The sequence below is a fragment of the Acinonyx jubatus genome, chromosome D4, assembly GCF_027475565.1.
Source record: "Acinonyx jubatus isolate Ajub_Pintada_27869175 chromosome D4, VMU_Ajub_asm_v1.0, whole genome shotgun sequence".
Lineage (NCBI taxonomy): Eukaryota > Metazoa > Chordata > Mammalia > Carnivora > Felidae > Acinonyx > Acinonyx jubatus.
In genome coordinates this window covers 53,740,375-53,756,737 of record NC_069391.1, presented here as the reverse complement: position 1 = coordinate 53,756,737, position 16,363 = coordinate 53,740,375, and positions in this window count along the sequence as shown.

Below are 16,363 nucleotides of genomic sequence, written 5' to 3'. Positions count from 1 at the left end.
AGTAAGTAAGCAATGAGTATTTTCCTGGTTTCCTGCCTCTTAGTTATATACAGGAAAACAAAGGCAGCCATGTGCCAAAACTATTTTACACATGAGACTTCTATTTCCCCAAGAAGAGTAGGTCTTGGTATCTCAACTGGAAAACTGGGGGTGATTCACTAACTGTACTATTTTAGCTTTCGTGTGTGTGTGTGTGTGTGTGTGTGTGTGTGTGTGTGTGTCTTTTGCAGTCAGAGGTAAGTATGGGCCATCTGGAATCATCACCCTTCTTTGCATAACGTGGTTTTATTCCAGAGCATATGATAGAGTTATTACATCCATACAGCATATGAGCTGGAAGTTTGTGTAGCTTCTTCAAATACTCACCGACTGAATGTTTTTAAAAGGGCTCGTTTTAATCTGATCATCACCGTAACATGGTGCGGAGACAGCAGCTTGCAAAAAATAATAAGGGAAAACAAAAGAATGTTGTCCTTTTGTTGTAATCTGTTGGAAGATATGAGGCGAATGCTTTGAAATGAAGCTCTCAGTAAGAGAACACTGAATACTGTGTCTCTTTGAGGAAGCTGTCTTGTTTATCTACAAGATAAGGGCCATGTGTAGCCAGGTGCATTAATAGCAGGTTCCAGAAACTTGGTGTCTCAGTTGGAAATGACTTCAATATTTTTTTTCTCCCAGAGGCTATAGTTTTTCTCTCCTCTAATTATTAGTGGAATGTTGTATAAAAGCCAAAATCGTGATCTCTTAAGTTGCAAGTTCATTTCCAGCCTGTGGTATTATATGTTTTATCCATCCTCTTTAGAAAACTGCTTTAGAACTTTCTTTCATGTTGCTTCCCAAGACTTTCTAAAAAAATTTTCTCCAGATCCCCCTGAAAATGCAGATTCATATATAAAAAGAATTATTAGCCACCACCCCTCCTTGTGTGTTATGCCATGTGACGTTCCAAAACAGGAGGGAATTGATCTTGTCTCTTGACTTTCATTGACAGATTTCTTGGGAGAGTCAGCAGCCCATTCATTCTGCCTGACCCTGCGTACTCACTTTGTAGCCCCTGTTGTCTGGGCTCTCCTACCACCAACCCCTCCCTACTCATCACTCCTCTGGAATCAAACTTGCTCTCAGGATCTTTCTCTGATTTCAGCTTCCTTGACTGTCCTATTCCCTACTGTTAGGCATATCTTTTTTCCTAAATACTCTCTTCTTTGGTTGCCATGGTCTTGTATTTCCTTACCTACTTTAAGAGCTCATCACCTATTTGTCTTCCAAATGTAGGAATTTCCAAAGGTTATGCCTTGTCTCTCTTTTTGTGCCTGCTCTTTCCATGGCCTAGCCCATGATCACCTTCACCTGAACTAAAATTTGGCTGCATCACTTTCCACTCAGGTTGATGTACTTCAACGTTAACAACTTGCCTGCACTTCAAAGCTGGCCTATTTCAAACTGAGATGCCTATGCCCCCCCCATTAGTCCTTCTTTCTCAATTCCCTATTTTTTTTTTAAGTTTGTTTATTTACTTTTGAGAGACAGATAGAGAGAGAGAGAGAATCCTAACTAGGCTCCACAGTGTCAGTGCAGAGCCCAATGCAGGGCTCGAACTCATGAACTGTGAGGTCATGAACTGAGCCAAAGTCAAGACACCTAACCAACTCAGCCACCCAGGTACCCCCTCTTAATTCCTTATTTTTATTTATAATGATACAATTCTTTTAAGGACCTAGGCTCCAACACAGAACTATATTTGCTACCTCCTTCTCTGTGACCCCAACACCTAGACAGTTAGGAGGTTCTGCAAACTCTCCATGGCAATGGTTTTTTTACTTCTCCCTTCCCACACTCTGATACTGGTTCAGATCCTCCTTTTATCCTAAGAACTACTGCAATGGCCTCTCCCTGGTCTCCGTGTTCTCTACCACAATTATCTTAAAGGGTGGCTTTGATCACAGCACATTCCATGCTCATTCATGCACGTTCGATGGCTCCCATTCTCCAACACAGTACGAGCAAACCCTCCTTGCATTCAAGCACACATAGATTTTTAACCCAGTCTCCCAACCCCTTATGAGCACCCCACACCACAGTGAATTTATAGCAGTGTGTCTGTTGTTTTCTGAATGTTCCGTGTTTTGTACTTTTACTCCCTCTCTTGCCTTCATCTCAAATATTCTTCCTGGTTATTTCTGTTTCTAGAAATCTTATTCATCCTATTAGATAGTTCACTTCCTTCCTATCCCACCGGACCACACACCTGCCATTTTCCTATTTCCTTTCCTTATCTGCCTTGCAGTATATTTGTTTGTATACTTGCTTGTCCTCTTTACTACACTGATCAGAAACATATCATCAGAAGAGAAGGGGCTTGATTCGGTCACACCAAGGGTAAGTCCGTAGCCCCTTTGAGCCTCACTGTCCTCATTCATAAAATGTAGATAATGACATAGTGTAACAGTGATTAAGTAAGACCTTGGGCTTCGGAGGCAGGCTGACCTGGATAATAAGTGCTTACTAAATATTGCCCATGAGTCACTACGACGGTCGTTAATTCCTTCATGGGGTTGTTGCAATAATCCTGGGGGATAAGACAACGGCACTCCCTTAGGTCAAGGCCCCCCAAACGCAGGTTATTATCAGCTCTAGAGAAGTCATGTGGAATACAGGACAGCCAGCAGCTCTGGACCTACGTCCCCACATATAGTGTAGGTGTGCACGTGACTATAAATAATGACATGCTAAATAAATACGGTATGACCCTCTCCATCTTCACCTTTGAACCTCCTGAGATGGTATGACAAAGTAGAAAGGGTAGAGCCTTGGATTTTCTAAAGTACCAGGACAGTGAATCCTATAAGTCTCAGTTTCCTCATCTGTAAGATATAGTGGTCAGTCACAGATACTAAATAAGGTGACTATAAAGTTCTTAGTATATTTGGTATAAAGCAGCTGCTCAATAAATGTCAGATTCCTTCATTGCCTCCCTCTCCCAGAAGTGCCTCACGCCTAGGATAAACTTAGCGAATATTTGTTGAAGTGAACTGAACTTAAAAAATACTGAGTAGTGCTATTGCTGGGTCGTAGGGTATTTCTAGGATCCAGGAGTGCCGATTCATAGGGGCACATGTGCCCCAATATTTACAGCAGCACTGTCAACAATAGCCAAAATATGGAAAGAGCCCAAATGCCCATCAACTGATGAATGGATTAAGAAGATGTGGTTTATATATACGATGGAATACTACTTGGCAATGAGAAAGAATGAAATCCTGCCATTTGCAGCAATGTGGATGGAACTGGAGGGTATTATACTAAGTGAAATAAGTCAGCTAAAGAAAGACAGGTGTCAAATGTTTTCACTCATATGCAGAATTTGAGAAACTTAACAGAAGACCATGGGGGAAGGGAAGGGAAAAAACAGTGTCAAATAGAGAGGGAGGCAAACCATAAGAAGACTCAAATACAGAGAACAAACTGAGGGTTGATGGGGCAGGGCAGGGCAGGGGAGAGGGTAAAGTGGGTGATGGGCATTGAGGACGGCACTTGTTGGGATGAGCACTGGATGTTACATTAAGCGATGAATCACGGGAATCTACTCCTGACGCCAAGAGCACACTGCATTCACTGCATGTTAGCTAACCTGACGATAAGTTACATTTTAAAAAATACTGAGTATGTATCCAGAATATGTATATTTGTCACAGGGGATGAGTACCTTATCTGGCTAATGGGCTGACTCCTGGAGAAGGCAGAAGTAATCCCGTTAAGAGATTTAAAAATATATAATTAACTCTTCATTAAAACTGCATTCTATAAAAAAGTTTTTAAGAGAGACAGAAATTACAGCAAGAATTAAAAGGAAAATCTGGCCCCACAAAATAGCTCCACAGCTCCATAGCTCTCTCTATGCCCAGATACCATAATGGCTAGACAGATGCAGAACGAAGCAATTTCCTGTTTTCTTACCAGATTCAAATAAAAAAAGCCTGAAAGCAAATAGATGGCCATTTTTTTTTCTTTCTTCTAAATAAGTTTACACTTACAACAACTTACTGAGAGACTACTGGATTCTAAGTGTTTTACATATGCTGATTTATCTGATTCTCAAACCACCATATGTAGTAGGTACAATTATCATCCCCATAACAGAGATTATGAAAATAAGGCACAGAGAGGTTAACCGTTCGAGATCACACAGCAAGTAAGTGCCAGAGCTAGGACAAGATTCTTGGCTGTACAGATCTTCTTGTAACTGTTACACACAAATGATACATTTAGTGTCCCATTTTGGAAAGCGCTAAGGTAGTGATTCTCAATGGTAGCTGCACATCTGAATCACCTACAGATTGATACATGGATGCAGATTCCCAAGTCCAGATCAAGACAGATGGAATCAAACTCTCCAAGTGAGGTCTGGCTGTGTGTAGTTTTGGGGGCATCACTGGGAATTCTTTAAGGGTGGAACAGAATGGTGCTAAGGCTTGGCACGCTCATCTAGGGTAGGAAAGAGCCTGTGCCTACAAGATGTCATGGAAGAAGGCTCTGGAGAGGCCCAGTTCCTACTGTGGGCCTCATCTAAGACCAGCAATACGTCTGAAACCTACACCAACTTACCACACGCCCACGTCCTCTAAGGTGCAACTGTGAAAGCGTCCACAGCCTGTGTAAGAGACTGAAGTCACTGCACACAGAACAACAGGCCATGCCGGGCACTCTTGCGGGGCCAACATACATGTCCCATTACAGCTTGTGCCAGCCGTAAGGCAATGCCAGGTCCCCAGGGAATTCCCAGAACCCAGACGCCTACTAACTGCAGATGCGGCAAGATGTGCTGCGAGGGAGGGCTGGCTGCTGCCACGTGACCCTTCTTCTCCTTGACTGTCTTTTTTTTTAGCTTGTGAGTTGTGAGGGCCTTTCTGGTGGTTGGGTTTATTTCAGGGGGTGGGGAGTGGGATGGGAAAGGGTACTCATTTCTATATTGCTGCTGCTGGCAATAAGAGGCAAAGTTGAGGGGTAACTGCCAACAGCTTCCCCTTTCTCTTCTTTTTGTTCACTCAATCTGTCTGGACCAATGCACAAGGAAAAAAGACAGACAGAATGGCCCTCCAAAGTTGCACTCTGTTTTAAAGCTGATAAAGGATGTGTTTCCCACAGCTTAGGAGAAAAATATATTATCAAGTGCCCGAGCAATTAAACAAATGGTATTTGCAAACATCTGCTGTCCAGAACTGTTGCCTGTGTTCAAACAAAGCCTCACACTGTCTTTGGCAAACCAGGGTGAGAAAAGCTGGGTGCCATTTGCTAAATGAACTCTTCCAGATTACAATTCTGTGGCCTGAGGGAATTAATTCACATCCACACGGGGAAATGAATTCCCAAAGAGGTAGTTAGTCCCTAAGAGAATCAAAGAAACTAGGACCTAGAGTAAAGTTGGCAGTAAGTCAATGAGTGTTTTATTACCCTCTACGACACCAGATTTATTATTTATGCCCAAACCACAGACTCCTAAAGTCAAGAAGATTCCAAAGGGAGAATGAGACTTTTGGTTGAAAACGGCTGCTAATAGCACCGGCACTTTTCTGCAGTCTCTCCAACTGATACCTACGAAGATACACCCAAAGATGGAGCCTTTCAACAGCGTCACCAAGACCGATGGCCAAATGCACAATGTGGGCGCAAAAATAGCATTAGAGGTTAGAAAATGCAGGCTCCAGATCTGAATTTTGGCCCTGCCATCTCCTAGCTGAGTGACTTCATATTCTCACCTGTAAAAATGAGATCATGAAGACAATTTCATAGGCTTGTTCTGAGGGGTAGAGAAGATAATGCCAGGAAAGCTCTCAGCGCCATCGGGGGCACAAAGTAAGCATCCCACAATTGTTAGCTATTCATAGCACAGCTTCATGGTTACTACTGTTGTCACCGTAAGACAGAATTTTCTGTTGTTCTGTACTCATAACAAATGAAGACAGGAATGGCACACAATGTCCTAGGTTTCCTGAGAGGTGCCTGCTTCAGTCTTCCCCACCTCAAGCCCCAGAACCCCAATTAACACAAAGGAAGAACGGGCAGGTAAGTGTGGCCTCTGAGGGAATATTCTGAGAAAGAGGCTATATTGACCCTCCCTTCCCCATGGGGGAGGATACCCAACTTTTTCTCTCCTTGAAACTAAGAGAGGGAGATCCTAAAAGAAATTCTAGCTAAATTTGAGGGTTTCCAACACCCCATTTTTAATAAACCAAAAGATTAATAATTTTTTCTCTGAAAGTTGGGAGAGGCACCAAGCCAACTGAGTATCTAATGTGTTTCTTGGGCTCTGAGAAGTGAATGGGAAAGGACGGTGAAGTTGGGCCTGGAAAGGATCAAACTGGTAAGCAAGTAATTTAACTGCTTATGGGAACAAAATCTAACACTCTTAAAGAAAGATAACAGTATCTACCCCTCAAAAATGTCAAATTCAGGAAGTCCAACATCTACCCAAACATTACTAGACATAGGGTAAAGCAAGAACATGTAATTCATTGTGAGAAAAGTTAGTCAATAAATAAAGATGCAAAAATGTCAGAAATGATGGAATTAATAGACACATCTAAACACAATTTAAAACATTACTGTTACAACTGTGTTTAAATATTTAAAGGAAAACATGTACCTGGTAAAAAGAGAAATTAATGATATAAAGGACTAAATATAATTCTAGAAACAAAAAAATAAGTCTAAAATGAAAAATTCACTTCATGGGATTAACTGTAGATTAACTATGGAAGAAAAGACCAAACACTTGAAACATCAAAATAGAAAGTTTCAAACTGAAGGACAGATGGAAAGAATACTGAAACAAACAAACGAACAAACAACACAGAGCTTCAGTAACCTCTGGGACAATATCAAGTGTTACAACGTGTTTACAAGTGATGGGGTGGACAAAATATTTGAACATATAATGGCCAAAGTTTTAAAATTTTTATGAAAAGAATAAACTCATAGATTTAAGGTGTTCAATAATCCCACACAGGAAAACCACAAAGAGAACCATACCAAGACATGTCATAATTAAAGTGCTGAAAAACGCAGAAAAGGGGGCTATTAAATGAGAGAGAGAGAGGGGAAAAAAATGATACATTGAGTAGAAGGGGAAAAAAACTACAACAAACTTCTCACCAGAAAATATGCATGTCAGAAAACAATGGAATGGAAGAGGCTTAAAGTGGGGTAAGAAATCCCACCAACCCTAGAATTCTATATTCAACAAAAATGTCCTTCAAAGATGAAGGTGAATTAAACTTTTCCAGACAAACAAAAGTTGAATGAATTCATTACCAGCAGGCCTGAATCACAAGAAATGTAAAAGGAAATTCTCAGACAGAAGGAAAAAGATATACATAAAACCAAGATCTAAAAAAAGGATTGAAAGCACCAGAAATGGTAAGCAGATGGGCAAATTTTAAAAATATTTTTGCTACTTTTAAATTTCTTTAAAAGATAATTTACTGGTAAGAGAAAAGTAATAATAATGTTATTGTGAGCTTTATAACACATGTACCAGTAAATATATGACATCAACATTCAAAAGGAAAGAAGAGGGAAATGGAAACACAATGTTGTATGATTTTTGCATTATACATGAAGTGGAATAATAATAATATCTGAAAATAGGCTGGTAAGTTAGAGGCATATTGTAGTTCTGAAAGAAATGATTAAAACATTAAAAGGGGTACAGTTAATAAACCAATAGCGGGGATAAAATGGAGTATTAAAGCAATACTAAATCCAAAATGGGCAGGAAAACAGAAAAAGGATAGGACAAGTCATTTAAAACTAGCAAGATGTTAGACTTAACACAACCATAATGATAATTATGTTAAGTGAAAATGACCTAATTCAGCAGTTCTAAAACCATGCTTTATGGCCTTTTAGCAGAAATCAAGACGGAACATCCCACTGTATTAGTAATCATTGTATTGTGCATCCTCGTTAAATCTGAAAGAAAACAAGGTCAGTCTCAAGAAACCTTCATGAAGCAGTAAAAATTATTGATATTATTAAACCATGATCCTTCAGTATACCTCTTTTATGAAACATTCTTCTTTGTCTCTAGTAATGTTTCTTGGTATAAAATCTCTTTTGCCCAATATCATTATAGCTATTCTAGCTCTCTTAAGATTATTGTTTGCATGGTCTATCTTTTACAATCCTTTTATTGTCAGTCTACTTATGTCTCTTATGGACAGTGTATAGTTGAATCTTGCTGTTTTATCCGGTCTGGCCATCTGTACATTTTGATTGGAGCTTTTATTCTATATTTAAGTGATTACTGATATGATTGGATTTATAAAAACTATTTTACTGTTTGCGTTCTATATCTTACATCTTAAATCCTTTTCCCCTTCTATTCCTCTCCTACTGTCTTTTGTCTTAAACATATATTTTTAGTGTACCATTTTAATTCCTCTACTGATTTTAAATTGTATTTTATTAGATTATTTTTTTAGTGGTTATTCCAGTGTAGTGTAACTCACTACAATCTACTATGAATTAACACTAACTTAATTCCAGCAAAATACAGAAACTTTATCCCAATATAGGTTCATTTCCTCTCTTCCTTTGTGCTATTGTGTGTGCATGTATACATACATGTACATATATATAGTCTATATATTTTGTACATATAAAATCTTTGTAATAAACCAAACAGTATGGTATACAACCAGAAAGCTCTAGCAATTATAAATCTACATTCATCCAACAGAGCCCTAAATACATGAAGCAAAAATTTAAAGAATTAAAAGAATATACAATTCAATAATATCTAGAGATTTCAATACCCTAATTTCAACAGCTAAGAGAACTAGACAGAAAACCACTATAGATATAGAAGATTTGAGAAAACATATTAACCAACTTGTCATAACTGATAGTTAACACTGTACCCCAAACCAGCAGGATACACATTCTCTTCACATACACTTGTAAGATTCTTTAAGAGACATCATATGCTAGGACATAAAATAAATCTCAGTAAATTAAAATAATCGAGAAACTGTATTTTCTAACAATAATGGAATTAAATTAGAAATCAAAAGTAGAAATAAATTTGAGAAATTTCTAAATTCTTTCAAATTAAACAACATGCTTGTAAATAATCCATGGTCAAAAATCTGAAATCTGAAGAGAAATGAAACTATAGCAAAACCTTGGATTGTGAGTAACTTGTTGTGTGTTCCACAAGACAAGCAAACATTTCTAATAAATTTTAACTTGATAAACAAGCAATGTCCTCCAATACAAGTAGTACGTGATGCCGAACATCACATGATCACAACTGAGCCAATGGTTCTTGAAATTCATTTTGATATACAAGCATTTTGAATTACAAGCATATTTCCAGAATGAATTATGCTTGCAAACTAAGGTTTTACTGGTATTTTGAGTTGAATGAAAGCAAAAACACAACAGATCAAACTTATGGGATTCAGCTAAGGCAGTGGTAAGAAGGCAATTTATAGCTTTGAAAAATCAGTAGAAGTTAGAAAACAATAAAAGTTTAAAGTCAATAATTTAAGTTTTCTTTCACCTTAAGAAACTACAAAAAGAGGGGCGCTTGGGTGGCTCAGTCGGTTGAGCGGCCGACTTCGGCCCAGGTCATGATCTCGCAGTCCATGAGTTCAAGCCCCATGTCGGGCTCTGTGCTGACAACTCGGAGCCTGCAGCCTGCTTCAGATTCTGTGTCTCCCTCTCTCTGGCCCTCCCCCGTTCATGCTATGTCTCTCTGTGTCTCAAAAATAAATAAACATTAAAAAAAATTAAAAAAAAAAAAGAGAAACTACAAAAAGAAAAGCAACTAGAAAACTCAAAGTGGGCAGAAGAAATAAGGAGGAAATAAGAAATTTTAGTATAAATCAATAAAATAAAAAACAAAATTAGAGAAAATAGATGAAATCGAAAGTATGTCACTTAAAAAGATCACTGGCTCAGTTGGTTAAGCATCCTACTCTTGATTTCAGCTCTGGTCATGATCTCACAGTTCGTGAGATTGAGCTATGTGCTGACAGCATGGAGCCTGCTTGGGATTTTCTCCCTCCCTCTTTCTCTGTCCCTCTCTGGCTTGCATACACACACACTCTCTCTCTTTCTCTCAAAAAGAAATAATAATTTTTTTAAAAATAACTTTAAAAATGTTTAAAAAGATCACAATATTGCCAAACCTTTAAGTAGACTAACAAAAGAAGGAAGACATATTAGCAGAATTAGGAATGAAAAAGGGGACATCACTACTGACACTACAGACATTAAAAGGTTTCTAAGGGAATACTATGAACAACCTTGTGCCAACAAATTAGACAATCTGGATGAAACAAATTCCTAGAAAGACATAAATTCCCCAGACTTAAGAAGAAATGGAAAAACCTGAATAGACCTATAATAAGAAAAGAAAAACTCGGGTCCATTTATCTACACTGCTGAAATTTATCAAATATTTAAAGAAATAACACCAATCATTCATAACTGTTTCAGGAAGTAGAATAGATAACAAATTAAGGAGTATTCATACAAAAGAATAACAACAACAACAACATTGATACAACATGAATGAATCTCAAAAACATGCTGAGCAGAAGTCTATCAAAAAAAAAGAAGACACACTGTAAACGTATAATTCTATTTATGTGAAATTCTGGAAAACAAAAACATGAAAGGCTTCTGTTTCAAATGGGTGGGGGTATTTAAAAATACCATTTCTTACATGAAGTTAACAATTATAAAAACATAGGTGAATGCTTCTGAAATGTTTAGCAATAATAATTAGAAGACTTAAATGCATGCAACACACCTCCAAGAACACAAGTGATATGAAAAAATAAGCTATGTGAACCAAAATTGTGTTGGTGATACTTTGTACACCTAAAAAACTTAAACTTAGTCTCCCACTACACACTTACTACAAAAATAAAAGCTTATAGAAGTATATGACAAACTTTGAAGTTTACAAAAATTAAAATTAATTGGAGTTTATGTCCATAAACTCTAAATGAACTTAGTATCATAATACAAAGGAGCAACATAATCAAAGTTTTTTTAAAAATACATAACCTTCATTTAGGAAAGACTTTTTAAAACACAAGATAAAACCCAGAAATCTTAAGGAATATGATTAAAGGTAATTTACTTCTTCCATAAGACAATGATTGTGGCAAATTTTGTTTTCCATAGATGTCCTCAAGAGGAGGACATCTCAGCTAACATACTTTTCCTGTGAAATGTGACTTTGACACATTGCCCAATAACTACAGTCTACATTCTCTTTCACTGAATCTCAGCAGGCTTTATTACTTTTGAGGTTAGGTCACAAAAAGTGATATAGCTTCTGTCTGATTCTGTTGGGCCACTCTCTTCTGGAACCTTGCCACCATGCTGTAAGGAAGCCCAAAGAAACATATAGAAAGAGGTGTTCTTTTTTTTCTTTTTTTTCATGTTTATTTACCTCTGAGAGAGTCAGAGAGAGAGTGTGTGTGAGCGGGGTAGGGGCAGAGGTGGGGGGGTGGTGCGGACAGAGGATCCGAGGTGGGCTCGACGCTGACAGCAGTGAGTGAGACACCAACGTGGGACTCAAACCCATGAACCGTGAGATCATGACTGGAGCTGAAGTCGGACACTCAACTGACTGAGCCACTCAGGGGCCCCTGGAAAGAGCTGTTCTTGACGACAGCCCCAGCTAGGTCCCAGTTGACAGCCAGTATCAACCATCAGACATGGGAGTAAATGAAACGTTAGCTAATTGCAGTCTCCAGTGATGGACTCCTTCATAGTCTCAAGTTTTTCTAGCTGAGGCCTCAGACACTATAAAACAGAAAAAACTGCTGTGCCCTTTCTGAATTCTTGATACACATGGAAAATGGATGGCAAAAATTAGAGCACTTTGGATGGATTTGTACTTTCCGTATTGTGGATGCTTTTTCACATTAAGAATATTTGAAATGCTTTCAAACATTCAAGAACTCTCTAAATCAAAAATCAAGTTTTAAGAAGTATAGATCACCCAAAAAACTTTGCTATCAGTTACTTCTAGTTGCCATGAAAATATGAACCTGCTCAAGGGATTCAGGCTATATCTGGCCTACAGTTACATAGCTTATACAATTTATAGAACAAATTTCTTTAACTTGATGGTCATTATTCACTCATTATGGATTAGTCATCCATAGTGTCAGTGTAGAACTACAAAAGCTCCACATCATGTTAGATCCTTAATCAGTTTTTGCCAGGAATCATAAGAAGTAGGGAAGACTTTTAGTTATAAAAATAGTAAGTTTCAGTACTAAGAAGGATAAATACAATCCAGACCATGCCACAATTAAACTACTAATGACACACTTCAGTGCATATGTATGGTAGCATCTCAATGTTTGAATTTGTAGATTTCAAGTTCTCTATTTCCTGAATTATTCTGGTATTTTTTACATGCAAAACACATTGCTATTGGGGCGTTTGATCTAAGCAGAGGCATTTTGTTTGTTTGTTTGTTTGTTTGTTTGTTTGGAGAAGAGGGCTAATTTGAAAAATACTAAGCAACCAGAGGACATTTAAAGAATATGCTGCAACTGATACACATATTTTTTTAAGTCAGCTTAGATGTATTTTTGTCTTTCGAACTAACACACATCCTCTATCCTTCCCTCCTCAATCCTGTTTGCTCAGCTGGATGTCCACAGGGTCCAATTTTCCCTCCAATTGCCCTTGCACGCTAATATAATTGCTGTTCATATGGGTAATTGGTCAGCCTAGAGCAGCATTTGTATGGATTTGTTCATCTACAGTATCTGGCAGCTTCTCAAATGGTTTTGCAGTATTATAATACTATCATGCATTTTTAGTTTTTGTCTCTTTGTAACAAGACTAAATAGATGTAAATCTTTTTTATTTATTTATTTATTTTTTTCAACGTTTTTTATTTATTTTTGGGACAGAGAGAGACAGAGCATGAACGGGGGAGGGGCAGAGAGAGAGGGAGACACAGAATCGGAAACAGGCTCCAGGCTCCGAGCCATCAGCCCAGAGCCTGACGCGGGGCTCGAACTCACGGACCGCGAGATCGTGACCTGGCTGAAGTTGGACGCTTAACCGACTGCGCCACCCAGGCGCCCCTAGATGTAAATCTTTAAGGATGCTATATTTTAAGTGCTTCAAAAGCAGGAATATACAAATGCAAACTGTTTAAGCAGCTAACATTCCTTTTCACTTATCAGATACACAATAAATGAACTTGAGTCTCAAACACATAATGTTCTGCCCTATCTTCCTCCATTGCTTTTTTTCCTTAAAAAGAGCCAAATTGAGTAGATTCAAATAAACTTTAGCTTAAAAAAGAGAATAAGCCAGCTTCACCTGATAGTGCCCTTGATGTATCAGTAAAAATAATTTTATTAAATCTTGATCTTGGAGTGCATTTCTAATGTTCTGCTTGACAATATGGGAAGTACACATAAAGGATTTCACCTGCAATCCCAAATATAATTATTCTTGAGGAAAAGCACAGGTTGCACCTGTTTGAGTTGCAAGCTGAACTAGCCATGTTTTTCATGAAACGCTATTTTTTATTAAAAGAGTAACTGACCAACTATGGCTTTTCAGATGTAGGTATCTGACCATTTTTTTTTCAAAAGTAAGTGAAGTGTTCCTCTCACCTCAGGGAAAACTACTGACAGTATGTGGTTACCGATGATAAAATTCAAGTTTCCAAGTAAAAACCAGAATTTTGAAAAATGTAATGTATTATGAGTTTAACAGCTTTCTAGTACTGAACATTACTACTGACCTTGTCAGAGAAGTTAAGTTTTTAAATTATTTAAATTTAATTTTATAGAGTTAAACGTATCAACACTTAGAAGATCTGTGTTATTCCAATATTTTCCAAATGACCAACGGATGCTGTCACAAAATCATGTAGTAGTTAAGAGAACTTTCCAAAGGGAAAAAAGAGACCAGTGGATTTCAATGTAACAAAACATGAGAAGTTCTTTGGGGAGAGTCTGGAAGATCAAGGTGTAGTAGGAGGATGCTAGGCTTGCCTCCTCCAATGAATACAACTAGGTTAACTATCAAATCATCCTAAATACCCCAGATCATCAACCTGAAGACTGGCAGAACAAACTCCACAACTAAACGTAAAGAACAGGCTACACTGAAGAAGGCAGAAAATGCAGAGACTCAGTTTGGGAGAGAAACAGACTGTGGCTGCTGTGGTAGGGAGGTAGCTGCGGTCATGGAGAAGGACAAGAGAGAGACTGACACACGGAGTGCACAGAGAAAATGAGTTCCCATAGAAATTGGCTTAGAAAACGAGAGAGGCTGAATTTTGTTGAGGTCTTATAACCAATGGGGCTTAAAGCCTGGAGTTTTAAAGTCAGTGGGCTTGGCTTGGGTAGAGCCCAAAGAGCATTGGGGCTGCTCCTGGACAGAAGGCAGGGCAACAGCCTGCAGACATACAGCGTGGGAACAGCCATCTGAAAGTTCCTTGGGCACCCAATGGGGAGGTTATTTGTTCATCTCAGAGCCTGTCCCAGAGAGGCAGCATTCACAGAGAACAAAGAAACTGGCAGGTGCTACTTCTCTGCCCTGCTCCTCAGCATAAGCTGAGAACCTCTTCAGTAACCAGGGCAGTGTAGTCACTCACTACCTAACTGACTTTACCAAGACCCACTCCCCCCCCCCCCAAACTCCCAAAGAACTTCCCTTCCCAGTTATGTTTGCCTCAGTCCCGATATGGCAGACCCCTCAGAAGACCAGCCCAAACCCCTGCCCACACCACATCCCTTGACCTAGAAGCTCTGCAGAGCTTTAGTTCCAGTGGCAGTTGCAACAGATCCCATTTCATAAGCAGACCAGGGTACACCTAATTAAAACACACCACATTCAGGCCAGGAACCAAACACTGCACGTAACAGGCAAAAAGAGCCCCTGCAGACAACTGGCCTGAAGGATAATGTGGCCAGGACACAGCAGCAGAGCACACGCTGTGCACATTGGAGACACTCCCGTAAGTGCCAGGTCCTGGGGAACAGAAGACACTACACTCAGGACACTTCAGGACACTTCATAAGGCCATTACCCTCAAGAATGAGAGATGCTGACTTTCTTAACAAATGGAAACAGGCACAGAGACTAAGACAAAATGAAAAGACAGATGAATCTGTCCTAAATGAAAGAACAGGGCATGGCCAGAGATCTAAGAGCAGCAGATGTAAATAACATGTCCGATAAAGAATTTAAAGTAATGATCATAAAGATACTCACTGGATTTGAGAAGAGTGGAAACATGAGTGAGACCCTTAAAAGAGAGATAAGGAATAACACAGCAGAAATAAAGGGCTCAATATACTAAATGAAAAACATGCTTGATGCAATGAACAGCAGGCTGGAAGAGGCAAAGGAACATATTAATGACCCAGAAGACAGGGTAATAGAAAATAAGTTGAACAAAAGAGAGAAAAAATAATTATGCAAAACAAGAATAGACTTAGGGAACAAATGACTCCATTAAATGTAGTAACATTTGCATTACAGGAGTACCAGAAGAAGAGGAAAGAAAAGGGGACAGAGAATTTATTTGAAGTGATAATAGCTGAAAACTTCCCCAATATGGGGAAAGAAACAGATATCCAGATCCAGGAGGCACAGAGAACCCCGAACAAAATCAACAAAAAACAGATCCAATTAAAATGGAAAATTAAAGACAAAATCTGAAAAGTAGTAAAACCAAAAAAAAAAAAAAAAAAAAAAACAGTTACAATAAAGGGAAATTCCATAAGGCTATCAGTGAATTTTTCAGCAGAAACTTACAAGCCAGAAGGAAGTGGCATGATATATCCAAAGTGCTAAATGGGGAAAATCTGCAGCCAAGAATACTCTATCTAGCAAGGCTGTCTACACAATAGAAGGAGAGATAAAGAGTTTCCCAAACAAACAAAAGCTAGAGGAGTTCAGGGCCACTAAATAAGCCCTGCAAGAAATATTAAAAAGGACTCTTTGAAAATATCAGTCAAAAACTCACAAAATAAAAGGATGTAAAATATGGCACCAAATACCTAAAACCAAAAACCTAAAAGGAAAAAAGAATCGGTTCAAACTTAAATGACCATCAATTTAATATAGACTGCTATTTGCAGAAGAGGTTGTATACAAACCTAGTGATAACCACAGAACAAAAACCACTAATAAATATACAAAGAATAAAGAGAAAGAAATCCAAATGTATCGCTAAAGCAAACCAGCAAAACATGAAAGAGAGAAAGACAAAGGAATCAGAGAAAATCTTCAGAAACAACCGCAATGTGTAACAGGTAATAAAATGGCAGTAAATACCTATCTATCAATA